Source organism: Trachemys scripta, chromosome 9, assembly GCF_013100865.1.
Source record: "Trachemys scripta elegans isolate TJP31775 chromosome 9, CAS_Tse_1.0, whole genome shotgun sequence".
NCBI classification, from domain to species: Eukaryota; Metazoa; Chordata; order Testudines; family Emydidae; genus Trachemys; species Trachemys scripta.
The window spans coordinates 15,527,928-15,554,896 of NC_048306.1; the positions used below are offsets into that span (position 1 = coordinate 15,527,928).

Consider the following 26,969-nt stretch of genomic DNA (forward strand, 5'->3'; position numbering starts at 1 on the left):
ATATAATACAAGAGACAACAGATGGGTTTAGATTGACGGACGTGGGAGTACAAGGAAACAATGAGACAGTATTGGTCAGCCTGACAGTATTGGTCAGCCTGTACTGTGAGCTTAGTACACCACCAGCCTAACTGTTGTCAAGCTTTTGCATGGCAAAGGAGAGTTTTAAGGAGGGATTTGAAAGAGGATAACAAGTCAGTTTTGCAGATTTTTACAGGGCAGCATAGGAGAAAGCACAAAAGTGCTTGTTTGAAAATTCAGTAAGTAGATGACGGAGGATGGCATCACGGGCTGATCAGAGGCGGAAGCTGACAACTCAGTAGCAAATGAGGGATGTAGGGCAGGGTTGGGCCTTGAGAGTGAAGATAAGCAGCTTCTGTTAGATACTGTAGAGAAGTGGGAGCCAGTGGAGGGATTCAAGAGAGGGGTGACACGGTCAAAGAGAATGGCTAGGGAAATAATCTTTGCAGCAGCATTCTGTATGGACACGAGTGGGGCAAAATTGCACTTGTCAAGGCCACAGAAAAAGATGTTGCTGTAATCGAGACATAAGATGATAGATCGCTCTTCTATGTGTTACTTGGATCAGAAAGAGAGGTTGAGTTATTGCCAATGGAGAAATGAAAAAATTAGTTTGGACACTTCTGACGTTTTCATTACATCAGACACAAACACCAAAGGCAGCCAGTGTAAGCTCTTCACGAACAGCACTGGGGAGCTCTAAATATTAGAATCAATAGAAACTATAGTGCACTCTGCTTTTCTGCCTGAGAGAGGAAAAATGCCTAGCCATTCATTAATATCAGCAGTTTGCAATAACAATCTCAAGAGCTCCTTAGAAAGAAAAAGTTAGCCATTTTGTCCTCCCCATAGCGAGCATGCAGTGGGGAGTCATTCTGCTTATTAATAATAGCCAATATAAACCCTACAAAGGCCTTTCGTTTTAAAGAGTCTGCTCCCCATCTTGATAATGGAGACCCATTGTGCAATAACAGTACTTTGTTCTGATATAGAGCCTTTCAAGTGGAGATCTTGAAGTGTTTTACAAGCTGAAAAAGTATTAACCACTCCGTTTTATTGCAGGGGAAAAGTGTTCACAGAGGTTAAGTGACTTGCTGAAGGTCGCAGAACAAGCTAAGAACAGAACTCAAGTATCCTGAGCCCCAGACCTGGTCCTTGGTGCAATCACTAGGCTGTGCTACCTCCTTATCAGGATAACGCTGAATGTTTTTATATATAATCTTAAAAAAAAAAAAAAAAAAAAAAAAAAAGCATGGTGTCTCCATTGTAAACTCCTCGGGATATGGACCTCTTTTGTGTCTGTGTGTGTGGCTGAAATACCGAGGCACATTGGGGCCAACTGGCAAAGAGCTCACTGTTCAACCCCCCTCAGACCAGACAAACTCACTATACCTAACATAGCACATTCAAGGTATTTATCCATAAAGAGTAGTATTTAATGAAAGCTTGTAATCTGTCAATACTAAATCATTGTGAGATGTGTGTATGGGTAATATTTAAGCAACAACGTAGCTACAGTATACCCTCAGTTATCCAAATAGCCTAGGGAACATCAATTTTATTTGGATAATCAGAAGTACAGGATCAATTCAGCTGTTCAGCCCCCCACTGCCCGGGGCTTGTCCTCCTCTTCCCCCTCCTTGGAGCCCTGGCTGGGGGTCTCTGCGCTGCCCCACTCACTCCCATGACAGTGAGATGGCAGAGGGTGACCCCTGATCCTTGTAGGCGCAAGATGCCAGAGGAGATTGCAGTTCTGGCCAGGCAGAGCAGAGTCTCAACTCTGCCCCACCAGGATTGCAGTCTCCTCACTCCCCACCGCCTCACCTTCAGCCTGCAGGGACTGGGTATCATCAGCTCTGCAGCAGCGCAGGAAAGCCTCTGCAACTCTGCTGTCACTGCCCTACTCACTCACTTCCATGACGGTGGGGCTGCAGAGGGCCCCCTGCACTGCCACATGAACCATTCAGCAGTGAAGCGGGGGGCTTGTCATCCTCCTCGAAATCCTGAACCTCCACTGTTACCCAAATCCCTCCCTTGTACCCCTGCATGAGATACATGCTGTATCTCAAGTGGGGGGACAAGGAAGGGATTTGAATAATGGTGGAGGTTTGGATAAGAGGGTTTCAGATGCATGGGAGTATATTGTATATTGAAAATTATGTCCTTGAATCTTGGAGTGAAAGTGACTTGCCAGGAATCATGTGTCCTGGTGATGGCCCACTGAAGCAGGGAAGTGTTGTCACCCAACCTTGGCCAGCCAATTATAATGTATTGCTCAATTGTCCACCATTGTAACAATGCGAAACGTCAATGGTAAACCATCAAAGATAAACCACGATATGACAGCAAAGGGACTGTTCTGTCTGTAAATAAAGACAAAAGACTGATTCAATATATCAGAGGGTGGAGAAAGACACTGCATCCATACACTGAGGAGTTACCTTGATGAGCAGGGTGCTTCATGAAAGACTGGATCCTGGCTCCTTGGGGCAAGCAAACACTGCAAAAGACTAAACTTTGGGGTGAGAATCTACTTTATTAGGTAGGTGAGGTAACTATTGATAAATATAGATCCATTTTATTAGTTTGTTTTGTACGTAACCATTTGTTTCCATTACTCTCACTGATTTCTATTTGACTCTCTCTTCTTTCTTAAATAAATGTGTTTGTTTTACTTGAATTGAATTTGAGTGCTGTGAGAGATATAGGAGTGGTGGTCTAAGGTAAAACTGGAATACACTGTTCCTTTAGGTACAAAGGATCCAGGATTGCTTTGGGTATCCAGTAACCAGGGGCTGGATTTGAAGGGAGTTGGGAGCTGGGGTGAATCTATTGCCCACTAGCAGGGCTGGTGTATCCCAGAGGATCGTGCGTGAGGGTCTGACAGGCTGATTGTGTTAGAGATTTAACACTCACTGGTATGGGCAAACCCCCTCCCACTGGAAGCAGAGGGCAATAAGGTGACTCACAGCCCTGAGTGTCCTGGGAAACGTCACGGTAGCAGCTAGTACAAAAGGGTTTCTAGGCACCACCACAGTACAAATAAATAATAATAATAAAAGGCAGAACTAGAGTAGATACGATACTCAAAGTAACAAACTCGCTACAATTAGTGTACACCCTATATAGTAGCACAGCAGCTGGTGGTTTTTGCTCATACCATGAGCATTCCTGCCAAGCTCTAAGATTATCTCTAATTAAGAAACATTTCTTTTTAAATTAAAAGATTCCCATAGTCACATTATTCACCTATTTTAGTTTGCTCTGTAAACAAAAGAAGCTGGTAGATTGGAAGCATCCATCTTTTACTTAAACAAAAAGACACAAGGTGTGTGTTAAAGTGAGATAACGCATGCCCCAGTGGCCTTAAATGATCCAAGAAAAATACTATCTTACAGCACCACATGCTTAGAAGTGTCTTGTTTTGATAATGAAATGCCATGAAAGTTAATTTTGTTTGATAAAAGCTGTATTCATCTACAAATTAAGAATCTTTTGCATGATTCAAAAGTAAAATATGCTACCTTCCTGGTAGTCTGAAATATAGCAGAGTAATACACCCTCAAACTTGAACTTATTCCATATAAACTCACTGCAGCTTACCTATTTAAAATAATAATGCTCAGCATTAATGTAATAATGCTCTCTGCTTATACAGTGTATTTTTATGTGTATTGACCATGATCATCCCACACCATTAGGGTGTGACCAAAATTCAATCAGTGCTTTTAAAACTTCTAGTAAAAATTCCAATGGGACATTTATATATTGCTCCTTTACTAGTAACTTTGTAAAAATTGTGAACCTTTATTTATAGGCCCATACATATTTTTATCATCAAGACAAAATTTATATTTTTGTTATAATTCTCATTAGTTGGAGAACTAGAGTATAAAACTGACTGAAGGATGCTGACACTGTTTGCAACTCTTTTTAGGGTTCAGTTTGCGTGAATATTCAAGTGTTCTAGTTTTATCAGCACAAATGTTCACCAAAAGTTAATTTCAGTGTCTGATGTGCAAGCATGTTATCTGTGGAAAACAAGATTTTAAATGAAAGAAATTAGAATTAATCAAAAAAATTTCATGTCGTAAGTGCTTGTCCACTCATGATCAGAGAATGGAAGCAAGGGCTTTCTCTGTGCTTTCTCTGGCAATCATAACAAAAATGAAAAGCCACTAATCACTGAGAGACAACCTACATGGTTATAAGAACAGGAGTACTTGTGGCACCTTAGAGACTAACAAATTTATTTGAGCATAAGCTTTCGTGGACTACAGGCCACTTCTTCGGATGCTGTATGATGCTGTAGTGTTTGGAGATGAAGTCAGAAGTTGTGGTCTATGCATGGATTGTAGAATTTAAATACTAAAGTTTCAATCCTCCCTTCTACTTATCCTGAAAGAGGCAACTAATTAAGGCAGACAAGTGGTATATAAACTTCATAGCATTATCCTCTGTTCCTCCCTACTTTGCCCCAGATTAGTGGTTAGAGCATAGGACTAGAAGATGTGGGTTCTAATTCAATTTTTCCATTGGCTCACTATATGACTTAGTGTAAATCATTTAACCTCATTGATCTATAAAACTGAGATAAAGTTTTACCTTTGTGAAATGTTTTGCTTCCACTAAAATAAGAGACTTCTACCTAATGTTTTCATGAGCAAGGGTCTTTTTAGGTCTATGGAGATTCAAGACAGGCCAACTTTTACCTTCTGTGCATCAAGCAAGAAAATATAGTTTGAGAGATAAAGGGAAAAGGAGATAAGAAGAAAATAATTATGATTATGAACCATTCTTATCCCAGTTCTAATATTGCATTTGCAATCAAAATGAGACAATGAAAGATGGTATGAAATTTTCTCCCTAGAACAGGGATTTCCCCCCTCACTGTCTTCACATCTGACATGGATACGCATTAGGGATAACTTTAGTTCTTCACTTTGGCTGTGAATATTAAGATAATGGAAGAAATTGGCTAGTCACTTGTGAAATATTATAGTAATAAAAGTCTTCTGTGGAAGATGAATCTTCTCCAAAATAGCATGGGGGTGTCAATAAAATAAAGAGTTATGTGAAGATCACTTATATTTTTATTAAGGTAGCATTTATCAAACTCTTCTATGTATAACTAGAGTTAAAATAATCCCTAACTTCTTGTTTCTATTGCACAATTTACTTTGTATATTTAGGGCTGGGGGCTAAGCAGTTATATACTTACTGTTTTTGCTTCTAATCCACTTTAAATTTTATCCCTTTTCTTTAAATAAGTAGCTACTGAAAAAAAAATAGGACAATGGGATTACAGCTGCAGTATTGCACCAGTGGGAACGTTAGGCAATTGAAGAGGTACAAATGTATTAGCATTTGCAACAATGGATTTTATATATGAATAAAACTCCACTTCCCACTTTATTGTGACTGTCTCCGGTATAATGCAATTATTACTTGCAAAGATATTTTTGAAAACAGCGCAAAGATTTTCTATACACTTATTTATGGAAAAGTATTCACTAAAACATTGTTCAAATACGGTACGCTTGGCATAATGTATAATTCCATTTCAGGCTAGTGTTTGGTACTAGCCAAAGCACTGTATCAAAACATCCATGAAATTTGAAGGGTTCCAAATTTGGATTTGGATCTAGACACCAATCTGAATTACCCAGTTATCTCTTATCCCTATATTCAGCTACATCAAAGCACTGGATTTCAAGCATTCCTGAGCTGGAGGATCTGGATCCACTTCCAAATTTTGTAGATCAGGCCCATTTCCACTTCAAGTTAGGATACGATAGGGTGATCAGATGTCCTGATTTTATAGGGACAGTCCCAATATTTGGGGATTTTTCTTATATAGATGCCTATTACCCTCCACACTCTGTCCCGATTTTTCATACTTGCTATCTGGTCACCCTAGGATACAGTAATAGAAATACTAAAGGCTCACACAGTTACATGCATGAGGTATGTTTTAACTTATAACATGACTGGCACAAATATACAAATAGGATTTGAGTGATGAGCAACTTCTTGTTTTCCTAAAGAGGACTCAGTCTCTTGTATTTTATTGGCACCCAGAGACACATTGGGGAATTTACTAAACGTACGTGTTATTGATTTTTGCCATTGGTAATTTACAATTAGAAATTCAAAAAAGAGCTAGCAGATATCAACATACAAATGTAGCTTTGGTGAGACTTCCCAAGCAAGCATCATGAAACAGTAATATTATTTTTGAATAAGAGAAATGGTGAATCCAGTGTCCAATCTGACATTTTTACTACTGTCAAATTGCTTGACAAAGGGTACCTAGATCATACAACATAGCATGACATTTACTGAAGTTCATATTTCAAGTCTGAATTTGTAGAAGTGATTCCTAAAAAACCCCTCAAATGCACTGTACATTGTAAATTCCTAGTACATTGTAAACAGGATTGTTGTTTACAGCTGTTTAGATCCGCTAAATGTCTGTGGATTTGCTTTCTCAGCTATAGCAGGAACTTACTGGTCATAACTCCCTGCCTTGTTCAATAACTTCCAGTAATTATCAGGAAGAAAATGCAATAAATTTATGTAATAGACTGCCCCTTTGCTATAATATACAATCAGAGGCGATCAATGCTTCTTACAATAAGGACAAGAATTACAACTGTGTTTTATTTTATAGCTTTGGAAACCACCAGAGGGAGTAAAGTTAAACTCTAGTGGTCAAATTCCATAGCTGTAAAACATAGCCCAGGGCTGACATTTTACAAAGGAGCAACGCAACAAGGGGTTGTGTACTACTTAGCAGACTGTCTTATTTGTTCACCCATCCAGCAAAATGCAAGATCCCCATGAATTGGTGCTCATTCACTTTATAGGCTTAGAAACTGGAGAGTGATATGGTTATTTATTATATTCATCAAGGTTAACCTTTGGCAAAATAATTACAGAAAAGATGATGCTGAGAGCTGATAGCAAAGTAGTTGTAGTTACCCACAATAGCTTGGGAATTTAGAAAGCTATATTTATCATGGTATTAATTTATAGTTTTATTATGACTTAAATCAAAGGGCATTTCTGAGGCCTGCCTAGTTATGCTTAAAGTATAATTACATGCTACATATCTTGGAAAGTAAATGAAAGCCTTTTCTTGGTTATTTGTTATAAATTTCTTCTTTGCCTGTGGCTATGTGAAGGCCAGGCCTCTAAAGTGTTTCAAGTATAGTGTACAGTGAATATAAAACAGTCCATTAATTGGGATAATAGGTCCCAGCATATAATTGCATTGCAAAGGTACTATGGATAGCTACTGAGTGAAATGGTATTTATTCAAGGTTGTTAGTCACCCGTGGATAACTTTATTTGCCCACTGATGCTTAAATAAATGCATCAGCCATCAGTAAGAATATTTATGAAGAAATTTATAACAAAAATCATTATGTCTCAAATTATGAAAGGAAACAGTATATAAAAGTTACTGAAGAGTGATACAAGAAAGACTTGGCAGGCTGCAGTTTACTTGTTTGTATGTTAGTGGACAGTAAAACATTGTTGAAACTCAATGCAAGACAACGGGTTTACATGATTCCAGCATTTACTGTTCATTAGGAAATAAATAAATACAACTATATATTTTTAAATGATTCTCCTTGCAGTGTGCCACACACCACATTGTGCTTCTGCCATCTGTCAGATAGACACCCTCATCAAGAAACAATCTGTCAACATGGTGCAGAGTTGAGCCATTCCTACAACTGGGCAAAGTAAAATAATGTCCATAAATGAACACTTGAAAGGAAGCTTTGTTATTTTATTTAATCAAATGATTTCTGTTTTAAAATATTCATTCCCTCCACACCTAACACCTCACTCCGTTTTTGCCGTGGTGTGTGTGTGTCTGTGTGTGTATAAACAAATGTTAGTTATTTAAATGAGGGGAAATGATTTAAAAAGCATTTGTTTGACAGAGGAGCATGTGTTTTTCTGAAGGTGTTAATATGTTTACTTTATGCTGCTCTTTTGTTGCTATTCTGCAAGTACCACAAGTCATTGCACACTAATGGGTGTATACATTACTTGGCTGATACCACAATGAAAACCATAGCCTAGGTGTCTAAATAAGACAAACCAGACCTACACACAGAACTCCCTTTGGCATTGCCAGGAGTTTAGTACAAGCTTGCAAGCTGTTATATGGCCCTAGTCTCCTTTTACTGCACAAATTTCTATGTAATACTATAAACATGCTGTAAGACTAGCATAGGGGGAAATGGCTATTAAGGGGCTGATTTTCAGATGAGCTGAGAATCCACAGCTCCTGTTAACTTCAAATGGACTTGTAGTTGCTCAGTGTCTCTGAAAAACATGCCTTTGGTATTTACCCGTGTTCACATGGACCTTCGGCTTGCAGCTAAATGCTTGTATAATGTACAAGTGATACAAGAGGCAAAAATCTGACTTGGTTTACATATAACATAAATGTGCAAGGCCACAGCCAGAAGGGTTAATGATGGGGCATTCCCACTCTGTGGATTTAGTCCTAGCTACCGACTGCAGGTCTGCATAACTCCATGTATATATTTAATACCAGTTACAAAACACAAAGTCTATTTCTTTCTTTTCTTTCTATATAGTGATTGGATCTTTACAAGTCAAAACACCCAGACTGTCAGTGTGATATAAGAATAGCCACTTAGGTGACTCACAAGCAGTACTGATAGGAGGTGGTGCTCAGATTATCTAAATAAGGACTGCAGGACCACCTTCCCAAAGTTTGCATTTGCTCTGGACTCCTCGGTAATAGCACAATGGTTCGTAATCGTATGTATCAACAACCACGTGGCAGCCCTGCAAATGTCCAGTGTTGAGACATTTAAAACTGACATTGTCGCAGCTTGTTCTCTCATAGAATGGACTCACACCCATTGAGGGGGCATAGGTGAAGCTGTTTTGTAGGTAGTTTTGATGCAGTAAATTAACCACTTAGAGAGAGTCCGTGAGAAATTGCCTGTCCCTTCATAGGATCTGCATATGACAAACACAGATGAAGTGATGCCCAAAAGGGCTTAGTCCTGTCCAGGTAGAAGGTCAGACATCATCCAGTGTCTAATGTGTGAAGGCACTGCTCCTCCAGGGGTGAAAGCAGCTTAGGAAAAAAACACATACAAATACTCTGCCTGGTTCAAATGAAACTGAGAGACCACTTTAGACACAAATTTTGGGAGACTGGACTGGAAACGGTACAGCCTGCACCAAGTACCCCTCAATTGACTTCAGTGCTCTGTCGGTACCAAAGTCAGCAGTAGTACCATTAGACACTGGTGCTGAGGTGGAGGATGGGGAGTGCTGCCACAGTAACATCGGTGGTACAGAATGCAGCAGTGCCAAGGAGTTTCCCGCTGCCGAGGAGATCCCTTGTGCCAGTCCTGGCACAGGGCTCACTTCCACAGTGTCTGGCAAGGGAACAGCAGGATGTGGTGCCATAGCCCTGGCAAAGACCTGAATCAAAGCAGAACTTGGGATGGAAAGACAGAGGAGGGCCACTGCTGTCTCATGTGCCACTGACGTGGACACAGTCAGTGCTTGGATTGCCCTTGTCAGCACTGGACTCAACAGATATCCCGGGGCAAGAACAGGAGTCAATAGTATGGGGTCTCTCGGCATACCTATGGGGTACTGAGGAGCAGTTGGAAGGACCTGCTCCATTCCATGTGAGGGCAGCAGCTGTACTTTTTCTTGAAGAGGAAGAGTCTCCACAAGGCCTGGAGTGGTCATGATTGGTCTTATGACCAACTTTTGTTTGGCGCACTCAAAAGAAAGCACCTTCTGTGTCTCTTTGGAGAAGTGGCAGTGGCTGCTTAGCGTGAGCCAGCACCACCCAGTGAGGTTGAGAGTGACCTCCGATTCGACCTAGGCCTTGGTACCTCCTGTTGCTGCTTCAGGTGAAGGTCTCTAGCCACCTTAGTCTGCTGTTTTGTGAATGATTTACAAATCAAACATTGGTCTTTGATGTGGGCCTCACCTAAGAAGAGTAAGCACCTTGTGTGAAGATCATTGTTGGGGTTAGTCCACTCCATACGACAGACAATGTTTAACTCTGGTGAAGGCATCCCCAGAAAAAAACACTTAACTAAGCTAATTAATACTAATACCAAGTGTATTAACTAACAATATACAACTAGAACAATGTTAGAGGATTTTGAGGAATTGTGAGGTTAAGAACCACACAGAGCTCTGACTGCAAGCACGGGTGGTAAGAAGAAACCGAGGGGGTTGGGATGGTGTCGCAACATATAGCCAGGAAAGCGGATATGACCACAAGGCATGAGTGCTGCCCCCTTACAGGTATTGCAAGGCAAAATTCTCCAGCTCTGGTGCCCTGGGCATCTGCTGCATTTACTGAAAGAACATTGACTGTTCCTTTGCAAGAATGAGACAACAGAGATGAATAATTAAACAAAACGTCCAGGTATATTTTCTAAAGAAATGCAAAGATTATCTATTCACATAGTTAAGTGGGGAATAAATATTTTGACAAGAATGACACCTGAAACTCTACTGAATGCCTATAACTAGAAATTTGGTATACCAAAGTAAATGTCATTATACTTCACCTGGAACTGAGATACTTGGCCTACCTGCCCATAAGTATTTTGCCCACTACACATCTATTCCACCCAAAGGAATTTAGGTCAGACTTTTAGAGCTAGATTAGGTGGACAAAATAATCCCATCTGCCTACGTGTCTATAAACACTGCTATGCGTGAAATAGTTTGATGGTAACTCTGCCATCCTTATGCTATTGATTTTTAAAAATTTGTAAGATAAAAAAAATGCTAGAAGAGGATAAAAACACTTCTATAGAAACAAACCAACCACTGCCACCTCTGTCTCCCATTCCCTCCCACCCCCATATCCAAACTAGGGAAAAAGCAGGGGAAATTCTCTCCTGAGCCTCATAAAGGGTTATCAGCTATTCCCAACACAAAAATGATCAATGGAATCTGATCCTGCGTACATTTATGCATGGTTACCTTTAGAGATTAGTTGTGCCATTGAGTTTAGTGGGACAACTCACATAGATAAAGTTAAGCATGTGCATAATTATTTGTAGGATGAGAGCCTTAATCAGCAAGTTCTCTTCCTCAAGATTCATTTTTGAGAGTTTCAGGGAGACATTTACAACAAAAACATCAAATAAATTAATATGAACAGATAATAAATAGAAAGACTCCCCACTGTCTCCCAAAGACATTCTCATCCCTCTGTCTCTCAAGCAGTTAATGTGTAGCCCTTCCACTGAATACCTGTGCAACTGGAGCCTGAGCTGGGCTTACCCACATTTTCATTATAGACCAGAGTGTCACCCTTCACCTCGATATACATTTCTCAATGGTCTTCTTTAGAGATCCACTATTGCCAGCTTTAGCAGCCTCTCTCACTGTAAGCCCCTCCATTCTATTTTATCAACTTAAATGTATTCCCAATCATTTAGATACTTGCTTTCAAATTAGATGACCAAAACTGGGAAATCTGTCTTAACAGTTACTTTATACAGTGATGATACAATAGGTTTGTACTTATATTAGATGTCCATCTGGATAATTTAGTCTTCGTTACTGCTGCTACAAGTTGGACTGGGAATTTTAATGCTGGCCCTAACAATAAATACACACACCTCTGTTTCCTCTTCCCTATGAATTAATTCAATTTTTATTGAAAACATGCTTAATTTGTGGGATTTCCTACTGAAGAGCATCATTTAACATGTATATCCATTACATTTCATATTCTACTTCTCAGCCCATGCACCCAGTCTATCAAGATTACACTGTAAAACCCCTACATCCTTCTGCAGGTTAACCACTCTCCCTAGTTGCTGAACTCATCTCCCTAGTTGAGTATCTTTTGCAATATTTATTATCCTACATGTTGTAACTTTACCTAAATCAATAATTAAAATGTTAAAGAGTAATGGTTCCAATACAGAAAACTAAAGGACTCTACTACTCATCGGATTCCAAAGAACAAAGAATTTCTACAGGAATCTGTTGTGTGAAACTTTAGCAAAAGCTTTCTTAAAACCTGGATACATTAAATCTCAAATGTTTCCTTTATGAAGACCGAATTTTATTTTATTTTACAAGTAATCACATTTGCATGACATGATTTACTCTTTCACAAATCCTTGCTGACTCATACCTTTTAAGTTGTAATTTTCCAAAAGCATCCTTATGCTAGCCATAAATATAATTTCTCTCTCTTTTTTTGCTAACATACTGTAAAATGTTATATTTACAGGTCTAATTTTTAACCTCTTATTACCTTTCTTTTTAACAGCTGTAACTAAATTCACTGATTGCCAGCTACTTGGCACCCTTGCATCAAAAGATGTTTTAAAAATCCTAATGGCACAGCTATTTTATTCTTAACACCCTATATGAAGTATAGATGTAACTCATCCCTGCCCAGTGCTTTAACTAACTTTATTCTTAATACTTATGAGTTTCAATACTCCAGTATATCCTCATGAATATGCATGTAGCAGTTCGGACTCACCCCTGAGGCGCCTCCTGCTGGTCGTCCATGGGAATTAGCTCGCCCCAGCTCTGGAGTGGCCTCTGCAGGCCAGTGATCCACTACTGCTTGGCCTCCGTGTCCCTCCCTGGACTCCGGTGCCCTTTTAGCTGGGGTGCTGCCCCCTGGCAGTAACTCCTTTCTCTCAGGGTCTCTCCTCCGAGGGGAACCTCCACCCACTAACCCCAGCTCGCCTCAGTGTAAGGCTACTGCCAGTCACCATCTAGCCCCACTCCCTGGGGCAGACAGCAGTATAAGCCACTCATCATAGGCAAGGTTGGGTCTTGACCTGCTGCCCCTCTCTGGAACCCAGTGCCTCTCTGGGGCCTTGGACAAGGCCCTTCAGCCTGGGGAGTTGCCAGCCTGGAGCTCCCCAGCCCCTCTGGCCTTTCCCCAGCCCTGGACACTCTAGGCACCCTGAGCTTCCCAGCAGCCAGGCTCTTCTCTCTCTGAAGGCAGAGAAAGACTTCTTCTGGGCCTCTGGCTCACAGCCTTTTATAGGGACCAGCTGAGGCCTGATTGGGATGTGGCCCAGCTGCGGCCGCTTCCCCAATCAGTCCAGCTTTTCCCCTGCCACAGCCCTCTCCCAGGGTTGTTTTAAGCCCTTCCAGGCAGGAGCGGGGGATCACCCCGCTCAGAGCCGGCTCCAGGCACCAGCCCAGCAAGCAGGTGCTTGGGGCGGCCAAGGGGAAGGGGCGGCACGTCGGGCTGTTTGGGGGCAATTCGGCGGTGGGTCCCTCTGGGAGGGAAGCACCTGCCGCCAAATTCCCGCCGAAGAAGAAAGCGGCACGGTGGAGCTGCTGCCGGAGTGCCGCCGATCGCAATTGCAATCGCAGCTTTTTTTTTTTTTTCCTGCCGCTTGGGGCGGCAAAAGCCCTGGAGCTGGTCCTGACCCCGCTACAAGGGTGTTGTATTGGCAATGCTGTACAAAATTAATGCTGGGATTTGCCTGTGATAACTATAGGAATCATCGTGGAAAACATCATTTATTAATAGTTATCAGAAATATGACTTTGTTTTTGATAGAGCCCACCACGTGCTAGGTGCTGCAGAAACATAAAAGAAAATACAGTTCCAGCTCTGAAGATCTTGCATTCTACAAACCATTCCCTGGCAGCTAAGACATGACAAAATATAGGGGAGTATGGCAGTAACTCAGATACCTCAAGAAGGTAGATGTTGGCAAGTTACACCTTTTTAACACTGTACATGGACAAACAAATTGCTTATTGTTTGTTGAGGTTAATGCATACTTTCAGCTACAATTGCCCATTGGCACAACTACTTCTGGATGTTTCTCTAAACATCTGTTTAAGTCTGAATTTCTAATCTTAAACCATGCATGATTTAATAACTCACAGGTTTATGATCTGCTGCAAAACTTACCTGTTTTCAAAATTCATTTGGCCCTTTGAAAGTCAAGCCACACAGCTAGTAAGTTTGACATACCCACTATGAAGATAGGGGAGAACTGGTCTTTATATATTTGGATGCTAGGCTCGTTCTGTCTTTTTACCAAAACAATCATTTTCATTGTTTTTCTCCATTTCCCCCCCCAACATCATGCTGCAATGCTGCCTGTCAAATAGCTAAACACAAAGCAATATGGCTATCTTACTGTTATGAATACACAGGGAGACATTTCCTCAGGAAAAAGAAAACAGGGCAGTTCATATATATTTTTTCTCTCCCCATTACGATTAGTTTCTTCGAAGTAATGGATACCACACATGGTGCCCTCATTTTTTCAGTAGGAAGAGTAACAGTGTCTCATCCGAAGAAGCAGGATGTAGCCCATGAAAGCTTATGCTCAAATAAATTTGTTAGTCTCTAAGCTGCCACAAGTACTCCTGTTCTTTTTGCGGATACAGACTAACACGGCTGCTACTCTGAAAAGTGTCTCATCATAAAATCATTCATAAAAATATTTTGTGCATGGGAAAAAAGTGAAGATAAAGGTTAAAAGCTTTTCTAATTTACTAGTCTAATTTAATCTACAGTTTATTTGTCAAAATACTTGGTCCAATTTTTGTAATGGAAGCCAAAACTAAGACATGCGGGTACTAGATACTTAATGGTTTCAGTGTTAAAACAAAAATATACATATTTGGGGGTTGAGAACCAACTACATTTAAATGGTGATTTGAAGAGTTACTCTGAAGTTCCATGGCTAATGATGATTGAAAAAAAAAACAAAAACAAAAACAAAAACACTTTCCCTGTGAATCCACATTATAGTAATATATCATCCTTTCAATAAAGAATATGTTCATACATCTAAATCTAAATCTCAATACATAATTATGATGATTATTATTTATCTTTCATATTAAGGTAACTTCTAGGGACCACAATCATGACTGGGATCCCATTGTGCTGGGAATTATACATAAAAATAGGAAGGCATGGGCCCCAACCCCAAAGAGTTTACAATCCAATTTAAGACTAGATTGAATAAGTGATGATTGCAAATAATATGAGGTAATGGGCTGGATTGGACAAGGGTAATAGTAATAAGACCATGCAGTTATCCAGTGAAGTTAATTACTTCCTGAAAGGTATGCCAGGAAACAATTTCTTTTTATAAAGAACATGAAGTTGCATTACTAAAATATGTTATGCTGGTTCATATTGAATGGAAAGCTTTGTTACAGAAAAAGATAAAACTCACTTAGTACATTTACGAACGCATTCTTAGAAATCATGCCTGACTTCTGTCCTATGAACAGACAGTCTCATTGGGCTATGTGTGTAAGTGAATGGGTAACAGACTGAGTTACTGGCACCCCTTGGTATGCAGCCTTGTCTCCTCAGGTTTGCAGTCCTTAGCTCTTTGGAGGATTAAGAGAAAGTATGATTGCACTTCCTTCTGGCTATTCAGTACATTTTTTATCTTTTAAAACCTCTTCCATTTTTTGGAAGTATATGTCTGCATGACTCATCAGTAACTGACTTCAACATGTGTTGGGCAAATCACATCACTAGCAAAAGACTAAAGTCTAAGTTTGGGGTGTATCCAATCAGAATTTTTACCCATTTGTTTACAATTTTCACAGTCAGTGCTCTATGACAGAGTTTAGCTTCTCTTCATACCACTTGAAACCTGATAGCTACAGAAAAAGCCTTTTTTCTCTGGGGCATTTAGTTAAATATGTACTCTTACAGAATCCAATAAATACATGTGCCACATTTTCAACTCTCTTCGTGTCAGTGGGGTTGCTACTGTGTAAATGAAAAATCATTTGGCCCAAAATGTTTAATTTTCATACCCAAAATAGTAAAATTCAAGAAAAGATTCAGTGCAAATTAATATATCAGCTACTATACTACTTTTCCCTATCCTGCTCCAAGGATCATTGTCCAGGCTTATTTCAAGTACAAAAGGTATATACTTATTCTGATTCATACAGATTTTCATACATAATTCCCACTGGCATGAAAGGGAGTTACTTGCAATAATACATTCAACAAGATGGCAATATTCCTATGTCTCTCTCTTTCTTGGATCCAACTAAGCTATGCATTAAAATCAATGAATATAATACATTTCAATTTGAAAATCAATTACTCTACAGTGAAGTAAACTCAACTTGTGGTTTGTGACCCTCATGGGAGTCAGGACCACCCTGCACGTCCCATATTGCTAAATGTGATGGGGGTCTGGGATAGATGGGAAGGTGTCCCCTATATGAAAAGGTTGAAAACCCCACTCTATAGTATGTATAGGTGAATATAAAAGGTACCTCAATGTATTTGATTCAGAAACTTCTCTTCACTTAAAGATGATTTACAGTCATTCAGAACATCTTCAGGAAGTCAGTGGGCATCTCTCTTGAGGGACCCTGAAAATAATAAAATTATATTTGTGATCTTGGGATTTAATGGGTTTTATTCCTTAATATATATTTAATGTCATTTTATAATTGAGTGCTTGTTGAATTTACCAGTAATGATGGACTCAAAGTGTCCTTGTGATTTCTTGCATGTTTTGTATGACTATCTAAAAAAGTATTATTGTTACAGGCAAGTCTGGATGCCTACTTGCCTGTATCTGATGAAATCACAAATGAATTCCACTAAAGAGAACTAGCAGAGGGAACTAATACAGATTAATCACACATCAGTGGAAGGTAGTAGCACACAAAGGCACATCCTACAGCATAAACATCAGTGCTCAGGTTAATGTACCACATAAATCAAGAAGCTTTATTTAGAAGTAACAGAAGTGCAAGTCAACAGCTGGATGTCAGATCATGCCAAGAGAGAGACAGACAGGACTCTCCTTCTCTCAAAAGAAGCAACAAGACCTAAAGTCAAGGGCTCCAAATCGCTGTTGTAACACATTTGTGGCGTAAAGGGACTACTAAGGGTACAGAACTGGCCTCCAGGGGATAATCCCATGTAAGAGGTTTACTCAGCTGGTGCAGAGAATGGAGAGGGCACGGCTGGTGTGCACTGCACTAAAACTATTCTCCGCTGGTGCATAGCAGTAAGAGGGCCGCTGCAGCCAGAGCATAAATTAGAGCACCCTAAATCCATGTAGTTGCCTTGACTGAGAACACAAAGAACATAAAGACTGTTTTAAGCCACCTTTCTGTATCCCCACCCCCCAGATGAATGAAGTAGCGGAGAATTGGGGCCAAGAACTTTAGCTACACATAGAGAGAGAGTTCAAAAGGCAGAAACAGAATTTAAAGTCAAGAACTTGATCACAAACCTCCAGGATACCTTGTTCCTTACAATCATCATCTTCCTTATGACTATCTGTTCTTTTGTTATGAATAGTACTCTACTGAGTTTCAAATAGGGAAGTGTGTGAAATTGACTTCTAGTCTTTGGATGTGTGAAGTGACCCATTTTCTCAGGATAATTACATACAACTAAATTGGTGTAACAGAGAGCACAACAGAGATGGTGAAGAGTGCACTATATCTCAGTATCCTACTCTGAGCATAATATGAAAGCCTATTTTAAGGAACAGCGTAAGAGTCATGAAAGGAAAAACAGATTTTTCTAGTAGGAGTATTTTCTAGTAGGAATGCAAGCAAACAATAGAATTCCTGTTCACTTTCTCTAGTTTAAATGTTTAACTGTACAATTGTACTTCCTAGATTAAAGAATGTCATTTATTTGTTTAAATTCTTCAAACGGACTATCTACCTATTGTCCCTCTTATGAGTTTAGGCTAGAAATACCATACATATAATACTTCAGATTCTGCCAGACAGTCCTTGGTATGCACAAGAGCAGCTGGTAAGGTAAGAAGAATTTCAGTTTTAGCTACCCAATGGGTTAAACTCCACTAGGTGAGGGGGATCTGTTACACATGAGCACAGGCCCACTACACTCTAGAAGAAGTCAGTAAGTCATGTATACACAAGCCAGTAGAGAAGTAACTTTGATGAGGATTGATAGAAGGAAACTTGGTTTCCATATAGATAAAAAGAAAGGGAATGAAGGGTTCTGCCATGCCCTCAGCTACATGGGAATGTAAACACAATACAGGACTTTAACAAAGAAAATTAATGTTTTATTTCTGGGTTTTCTGTTTTGTCAGAAAAAACTCAAGATATTCAGAATTTCCAGTTAAGTATGAGCATTGAGCTCTAATTTTGAAGGCTCTTACAAAAATCAGTGTATTGACAGGAGTAAAAACAGCTCTCTCTGCATAGCAGATAAAGTCACAAGTCAGCAACAGTCAGGCCAAAAAAGCAAAAAGACAGTTGAATCTGGAAAGGTATTAGTGGAAAAAAAGTGCCTCTTCAATGCATGAATAGCTCCAATGAAATTTTTATCAATGGTAAAAAGTACAGACTAGAATTCTGTCCACTGGTAGGACAGTGGAATTTTCATTAGCATTCGGTGTTGGCCTTACTCTTCTTCCACTGACATATTAGTGGGAAAGGAGTGCAGCAGAGCACGTGTGAAAATCTCACTCAGAATTGACAGTGTTACTGTAAGAAAAAAAAAGTGATGGCCCTGAACTATGTGTTTGAAACCCAGGTATAACTTAGGTCCAATATTTCCTTTAAGGAAGAAATACATATTTTATATACATCTCTCAAATATCAGAATTATAAGGATGAACCAAACACTGCAAGGTTCTTCTGGGAAGACATTTTTCCTTGGTAATATTTAGCATGACAATCTAAAATAGAACTTGGCACTCTGCTTTTTCTATCAGACAGGTATAACCATTGACCTAAGAAAACCGAAAAGATCAGAATTGTAAATTCCAGTCTAATATAAGGGCAGAAAATTATGCATGTCTGTTCAGCAAGGTATAATTAAATGAAGAGAGGTTTGTTTTGTTTCGTTGTTTTAATAAAAGAGAAACACACATGATTCTGACATAAAATTTACTATAAACATTTTTCCAGTTGTCATTGGAAACACTTTGGGGCTTGATTCTGTTCCCGTTTGCTCCAGTGTCACTCCGTTGAGGTCAGTGAAGTTACTCCTAATTTACACTGGCAAGATCAGAATCAAGCCCTATATTATTACTGACAGGGGTAAAACAGACTGTACTGATTGCTTACAGTTTTCAGCTTGTATGCCTATATATTACAGGGCCAGATTCTGACCTCAAATACATCCCATTCATACTCATTATCTTGAATGGGAATGCGTACAGTTCAAATAAGGGCAGAATTTGGGCCATAATTATTTACAGGTATTTATATGGCCCCCTTTAGCACAGCATCTGTGCACCTGTGAGATAAGGAAATATTATCCCTGTTTTACGGATGGGGAACTGAGGCATGGTATGGACATGCGGCTTGGCTAAGGTCGTACAAGTCTGTGGCAGACAAGCCCCTCAAGAGAAATCTGGGGCCCCAGTACATTGTTTCTTGGGCCCCCACCTCTTCCCAGTTCACTCCAATTTCACCCCAGTTACAGACATTTTGCCCCACCCCCTGAGGACCTAGCACAATTGTTCTCCCCATCTTGTCAGCCTCAGTGGCAGAGGAGGGACTTGAACCCACATCTCCCATGTCCTAGACTAGCACCCTAACCATTTGGAAAGTCTTCCTCTATCACTCAGATTAAAAAACCCAAGTGTAGATAGAACAGGGACCAGGTCAAATAAGAATAATAAACTTGTTTAAGGAAACTGAAGGAAGCAACAATTGCATCAATCAAGAAGTCATGTGTAAATCGATAGCTTGAAACCTTGAACAGTTATTTTTACTGAAGAACAAACCATGTGGCACATGATGCTGACTGAAGAAGCTGTGAGAACATCATGCACCTCTGCTTGAACCCAAAAGGAGCATGTTTTTACTTTTGGAGTTGCGAGGCTAATTCCCTGCTTGAATTACTCATGGGAAGCTTCCCAGCAAAGACTTCTCACACGACTAAGGTGCACAGAATCTGGCCCATCACCCTATTAAGCCATTACTGATTCACCGTTTTCGAGAATGTACTATCCCGGGAATTGTGAAATAATGGCTCTCTCACCAGCCTGGGGAATTATCAGCCACAGCAAATTAGTCTTTGGCCCTTGCTTCTGGCCCAAATGAGCATAAACTCATAAATGGAAAACCCTAGATGGGGTTTTCTACCCAGCCAAAATATCCAGGCCTTCTCACCTGGAATCTTCCTTCCCCAGGGACTACTGCAGGAAACTGTCACTATTTGAATAATTCGCTGACTTTTATCATCACTTATTTTCCTCCCAGCTGGGTCTGACAATTGATGAGAGCTGGCTGGCAAGAGGCATCTGGCCCTTAATGTGGCAGGCCACCGTGTTACAGGACTGTGTATCAAAGCCTGCTGTCCAAGTGAATATGGTGCACACAGTAAACCACCATAGAAATGGTTCAAAACTACAACTTTTGGGTCTAGTTGTCTAACCCTTCATTATTCAAAAGTGATTGGGGTTGGGCCCGTTTTGAGTTTTAAAACCAGGACTGTGTCTTCTCTGGAATCCAATCACAAATACAGAATTGCCAGTGAGTTTCTATTAGACTTCTGGATGAGAGGGGATAAAAAGACTTTGAAAAACCAAGAAAACAATCCTTGTCTTGAGAACAAGGATAAAATGCTTTTTATAGTTCATGCCTTTAGAACAAGAACAATATGTTTCTCAGGGAAGACAAGTTTTATTGCTTTTTTCCAGAGGTGATAACTCAAAAGCTTCATAAAATTGTTGATATTATTCAAATAAATCAAATAATTTAACCGTTCAACAGCATGTCACCCTGGGCCAGATTGACACCTCTTGCAGAAAAAGTTGCAAGAAAGTGCCAAGGAGATTTCCACTGCAGAGTTTTCTTGGAAGAATCTCCTCCACTGGTTGATAGGGTGAAAGCTCCCAACCCCATAAATCCAGGGGATTCATATCAAAGAAAGCCACCAAGTTAGTACAGGAAGGGGCTACTGCCATGAGTGCAAGGGACAGGACTAGATGATCTCTCGAGGTCCCTCCCAGTTCTACGATTCTATCATTCTACAGGAAGAGCAGTCCTGCTTGCCTCCCCCAGCTCCCCTGGAAACACGCTGCTATTGTTTGAATAACTGGCAGGTGCTCAGTAACAGCAGTAGAGAGAATGCAGAAGGAGTTAATGTTGCTGCAAGTGGCATTGACTCATGACAGGATTTCTATACAGAAATCCCTAAGCTGAGCAAAGAAATGTGCCATGGGAGTCGCCAAGTTGCTGCCAGGGGTGGCTCTATGTTTTTTGCCGCCCCAAGCATGGCAGTCAGGCAGCCTTTGGTGGCACGCCTGCGGGCAGTCTGCTGGTCACGCGGATTTGGCGGCATTTCTGCGGGTGATCTGCCGGTCCTGCGCCTTCGGCGTACCCGCCACTGAATTGCCGCCAAAGCCACGGGACCGGCGGACCTCCCGCAGGCATGCCGCCGAAGGCAGCCTGTCGCCTTCACGGCGACGGGCACGCTGCCCCCGGCGGCTTGCCGCCCCAAGCACGCACTTGCTGCACTGGTGCCTGGAGCCGCCTTGGTTACTGCTCCCTTTCCCTCACCACCAGGACTGGTTCAAATAAATCTGGAGCCACACGCAAAATCATTAGCCCAGATTTCCATTTGCAAAGTCCAAGATTTGGGATGTGCTCTTCTCTCAATCAGCCTTCTGAAACTGCTCTGCCATGCCAGATGAGGGAGGGAGGTCTTGGTTCCACAGAATGGGCAGTAATAGCAAATGTATCCAGAACAAGACCGCTGTGCCTAATTTTCCCAAAGGGCTCAGGTTAGTTCCACAGAGCATTCAGCCAGCATCAGGCAGCTTGTGTACCCTTCTGAGGCAGTACAGGATACATGAGCAACAAAAGATTCAATTATGTCAACCTGTCCCTAGTGGATGTGGCTCTCACACAGGATCTGGCTACAGGTTTGGCAGCATTGATTGAATTAATTCTGCCTCTCACCCCCAGCTCTATTGTCAGAATACCACTGGGACTACCATGCAGAGCACCCACTGAGGGGCTTCTCTAAATCTACAGAAGAAGGGTGATAGAATCAAGGAGGTCATATACCCATCTTCCTTTTACTCCCCAAGAGGAAGTTCCACCCAAGTTTGTCCCCCCACAATTCCCATAAGCAAATCCATGACAATGAAAACTCTCCATCAGTTCAGATAAATAATGTGTCAAAACAACTTTTTAACAGTACAGTGCATGTAATTAAAAATCTTTTCTTAGTCACATTTATTAGCCAATATCATGTATATACCATAAGTTCTGTTTGAGCTAGGAGTTATCATCATATAGAATCCCAAGATATATTAGCTGATGCTGTTACTCTCTTATTTTGGATACATTTTCTAAATCCAACAAGCAAAGATATGGCTCTTGATAGCTAAAGAAAACTCAACAACGCTACCTTGTTTTGCTGTATTTTTTTCTCGTCCAGAATTTTATTTGTGTGCTGTCTCAAAAAATCCATCTACATGGATGAACAAAACTTGACATTTATATAATTATGCAAATGTTACGGGCAACAACACATCCCTGATAATTATGAATGTATAATCATATCTTTGTTCATGTACTTAAAGGTACATGGGATGTATAAGTGGGCCCAGATCCTTGGATCTAGTCGAGGAGAGCATGGCACAACTTAGGATGGGGGAATACAATAATGTCTTTAAGCTCCCTTGATCCTGGGCCATCTGTGAATTAGGCCAGACCCATGGTTGAAATCAAAGCAATGTGAGAGGCCCTCCATAATTGCAGGCTACCAATAGCCCAATAAGACAGTTGGGAATTACCAAGGTGCAGGGAAATTCCAGCCACTTCCTTATACTGGCTACCAGTAGGCAGTGGTGTAGAACCAATACACCACTGGATCCCACTACAATAGGTTATCCCACTGTAGTCAGGAATGCTGACGTGTGAGCCACTCTCCACTTGCAATGCAACATAAAGTCATTGCAGCACATACCAGTATCAGGGCCAGAATATTTTAGAGCATGTTATAATATTAACATATCTATATTATCTGATTTATATTGATAAATCCATATATAAAAACACAATATATAGTGTATTTTTCAAGAAATACAGTAATACTCTGGTTTAAGTAATACAATAATTACACACACACACACACACACACACACACACACACACACACACACAGTTAATAGAACAATATTAAGATCACAAAGTCAAGTAGTCAAAAGTTATGAAATGCCAGAATTAATGCAGCCTGAATAATTTTAGTTTGGCCTCTTAGTGTACTTTGATAGACGCTTTGAATACTTGATCATATCCTGTTTTTCCATAGGACCTCTCATTTATTCAGTTCACATAATGAACAGTGCTCACTTCATGAGCAGATATTTAGTATTTTGTTTCATCCTCACTGCTCAATATGGCCTCATGCCTAATTTACTGCATAATACTGTTAGTTAACACATATATATTAGGCTTACTATACACTACATTAATAGATATTATGTGCATGGTATTAATTATATATATATATATATAATATCATTATACATTATATTTAGTTATATATATATATATATATATAATATATATATTATGCTCATCCCCAATTCTGTTCACCCATGTCAAGCATCCCACAACACTTCTCAAACTGGAAGTAATCTTTAGCACTAGAAAATAGGAAACTTGTCAAAGCAAAGATGCATGAATATTTTGTACCAAGTACAGTTAGGGAATACTTTCCTGCCTCATTGGAATGTAGGATTCAAAATGAGATATGGGAAAGTATAGGGAGGTACCAAGGACAAAACTAATGGGTTAAACTTTAAACTAAGTGACGTATAGGGGACTTTTTTCTTGTAAACAACCACAATATAATAGAAATGGGTTTTAGGGAATATCTTTGAAGGATACCTTCTGGGTAAGGTGAAAATGCTGTGAGATAAGAATTGCTTCCCTGAAGGAGGGTATGTATGTCTCCTTTTCACACTCTACTATTTAGACAATAAACTTGGCTAAGTTTGGTTATTTGGCTCTTGAACATTTTTAAGAATGAACTGAGAGTGTAGTCAAACAATTGGCTACACCTTTTAGTAATACTATTCAACTATTCAAAGTTATGAAGACATAACTTATTTTATCAGGGGCTTTTCTACTGCATTGTCAACTATATTATCTGAGTCTTTCACAAGTATTCATGAATTTATTTTCACAAGAGTCAAGTGAGATAAGGGGATATTATTATCCCCCATTGAAAAGTTGTAGAACTAAGAACAGAGAGATTAAGGTCAAAAGTATCCAATAACATTTTGTACCAAATTTAAGACACCTAGGAACTGATTTTTCTGAGTATTTAGCATTATATAGCACGGGCCGAGGGATGTGCTGGCCACCGCTTGCCGCAGCCCTCATTGGCCTGGAGCTGTGATCGGCTGAACCTATGGACACTGCAGGTAACCAAACTGTCCCAGCCTGCCAGCAGCTTTCCCTGATGGGTTGCATGCCAAAGGTTGTCGATCCCTGGCCTAAATCATGAAGCTGGGACAGGGGAACTGCTTCTTTCTCTAAATGCCTCCCAACTTCTTCAACAAATGAAGCAAGGATCTTACAGACAACAGTCACCTTCACTACACAGTTCCGATTCAACCCCCGAGCAGGTCCAGCCTCTGCAATGAATAAAGCAGAGGTCCTGTTGAAAAAATAGTATGTGCTCATGTAGTTAAAGATGGTATCCTAATGCATATGCACAAGGGAGCTGAATTAAGGTTGCACAGGCAACCTTAATGTTGGTATTTCCTAACTTTTGAATGCTTGACTCTGCAAGCTTAGTGTTCTTCTAATGTAGGTTTTTTTGTGTAATTTCCTTCTTTTTAAAAAAAGCAAACTGAGAAAACAAAAATTCTATCATGTGCCCTCATATTGACACCTGCGTGGGTCATTAGCAGGGCTGGAACTTTTAGATCCACTACACAGAATTCTGTCACTTCATTTAATAGAATAACTGATAGTAGTAGTAGGTTGTCATCCTCTATGTGGACCAATACAAGACAGGGATCCCATACTTTGCCAGTGGATTTCACAGATATTTGTTACCAGCAGAGGAACAGTGAAACTCATTCAGGAATCTTGGGTTCACCCCAGGTTCTAGAAGGGGGTATGCTCTGCTGGGCACAGATTCTTATATTCCTTTCTCCCAAGCTTGAACTCTTTTGCCTATCCCACTCCAAGTTGCTCGTGTCCCAGTTCTGCCTCCTCCCGATCTCTGGTTCCTCATCACGGTTTCATTCACCTCCTTTAGCTGATCCTAGTCTTCACTCCTCAGGTTTCTCATCCCAGTCACAGTCACCTTGCTCAATTACTCCTAGTCTCACACCTCTAGATTCTGTCCCAGCTCTAGTCTCCCCGCCATTCCCAGCCTCAGTCTTCCCCCTGCTCCCAGTACTCTTGCCCTGCCAATCCTTGTTCCCGCTGTGTAGGCTTCTCCTTCAGTATGTGTCTCCTCCACAACTTCCAGTCAACCTCCCCTTACATGTTCCCATTGGCTCCCAAGCCCTAATCTCCCTCCCTGGGCTCCTTGACCAATATCAGTATCTCCCTAACCCCTCCAGCTCCTTGCCCCAACCTCTTTGCCCAGCTAGTTCCAGTTCTCTCCCCACATCCTGATTCCTTGTCAGATCTCCCCTCCCCTGCCACATGGAAAATTTCATCTCATATGCATGAAAAGCATATTATATTGTACCATTATACACTGTAAGCTGCTATTTTTCATACTTCTTTAGGATTTTAGCCATGTGACTTTCACTGAAGTTACTGGGAGCTGTGTGTTTAAATCCTGGTGAAAGTCTTTGAAAACATAGAGCTAAGCATTTTATTCTGTCATTTGTATTTATGCATACATATCATTTGGGTCTCAGTGGATCTTTGTGTTAGAATAAGTATGTACTCTACACATTATTCTGATCTTTTAATTTCAAAAATTCACAGGCAAAATCTGATTTGCAGATGGGATTTGAACAGATGCATAAAAGGCAGGGTATTTCAAATGCGATCCTGGAGATTAACTTTTATATAACCGCATAAGATGGAGGGCCAAATTTGATACTCATAAACAGCAGTTTAAACCAGGGTGTGACTTTACTAGAGTTAGGGAGGATTTACTTTGGTATAAATGGGTGTGGAATGCCACCCAAATGTTTGCAATACCTTATGTAGGGGAGGAGAACCACAGGTAGAGCAAATGCAATTTTATTTTATTTCTTATATGCATTGGTTATCACTTTTAGGCTGTGTAGAATGAGTTACTGTCCATGAAGGATTGAATCCATTCATGTTGAATATATATGTGTGACGATGTCAGCAATATGGACTATGGACACCACCCAGAAATGTGATAAAAAATTTCACTATAGAAAAGGAAATCAAGCAAGGCCACTCTCAGTTACCCTCTATTAATATTTTAGTTCAGTCAGGGTTGGCACACTGCGTTTATGCCAGGGTGAATGGGAAGTCCTGGCACAGTCAAGGAATTATCATGTGATTGGAATAACAGAGACTTGGTGGGATAACTTGCATGACTGGAGTACTGTCATGGATGGATATAAACTGTTCAGGAAGGACAGGCAGGGCAGAAAAGGTGGGGGAGTTGCACTGTAAGAGAGCAGTATGACTGCTCAGAGCTCCAGTATGAAACTGCAGAAAAACCTGAGAGTCTCTGGATTAAGTTTAGAAGCGTGAGCAACAAGTGTGATGTTGTGGTGGGAGTCTGCTATAGACCACCAGACCAGGGGGATGAGGTGGACGAGGCTTTCTTCTGGTAATGAACAGAAGTTACTAGATCCAGGCCCTGGTTCTCATGGGGGACTTCAATCATCCCGATATCTGTTGGGAGAGCAATATACCAGTGCTCAGACAATCCAGGAAGTTTTTGGAAAGTGTAGGGACAATTCCCTGGTGCAAGTGCTGGAGGA

At 40.5% G+C, this 26,969-nt stretch overlaps 1 protein-coding gene across 1 annotated transcript in view; it reads right to left on the reverse strand.

Moving 5' to 3' along the window:
* TENM1 (teneurin transmembrane protein 1) overlaps positions 1-26,969 on the reverse strand; it is a 778,425-nt gene that overhangs the window by 553,129 nt on the left and 198,327 nt on the right. The window contains exon 2 of the mRNA XM_034781757.1: positions 16,333-16,431. The gene's annotated coding sequence lies outside the window, so the exon portion shown is untranslated. The remainder of the gene's footprint in view (positions 1-16,332; positions 16,432-26,969) is intronic.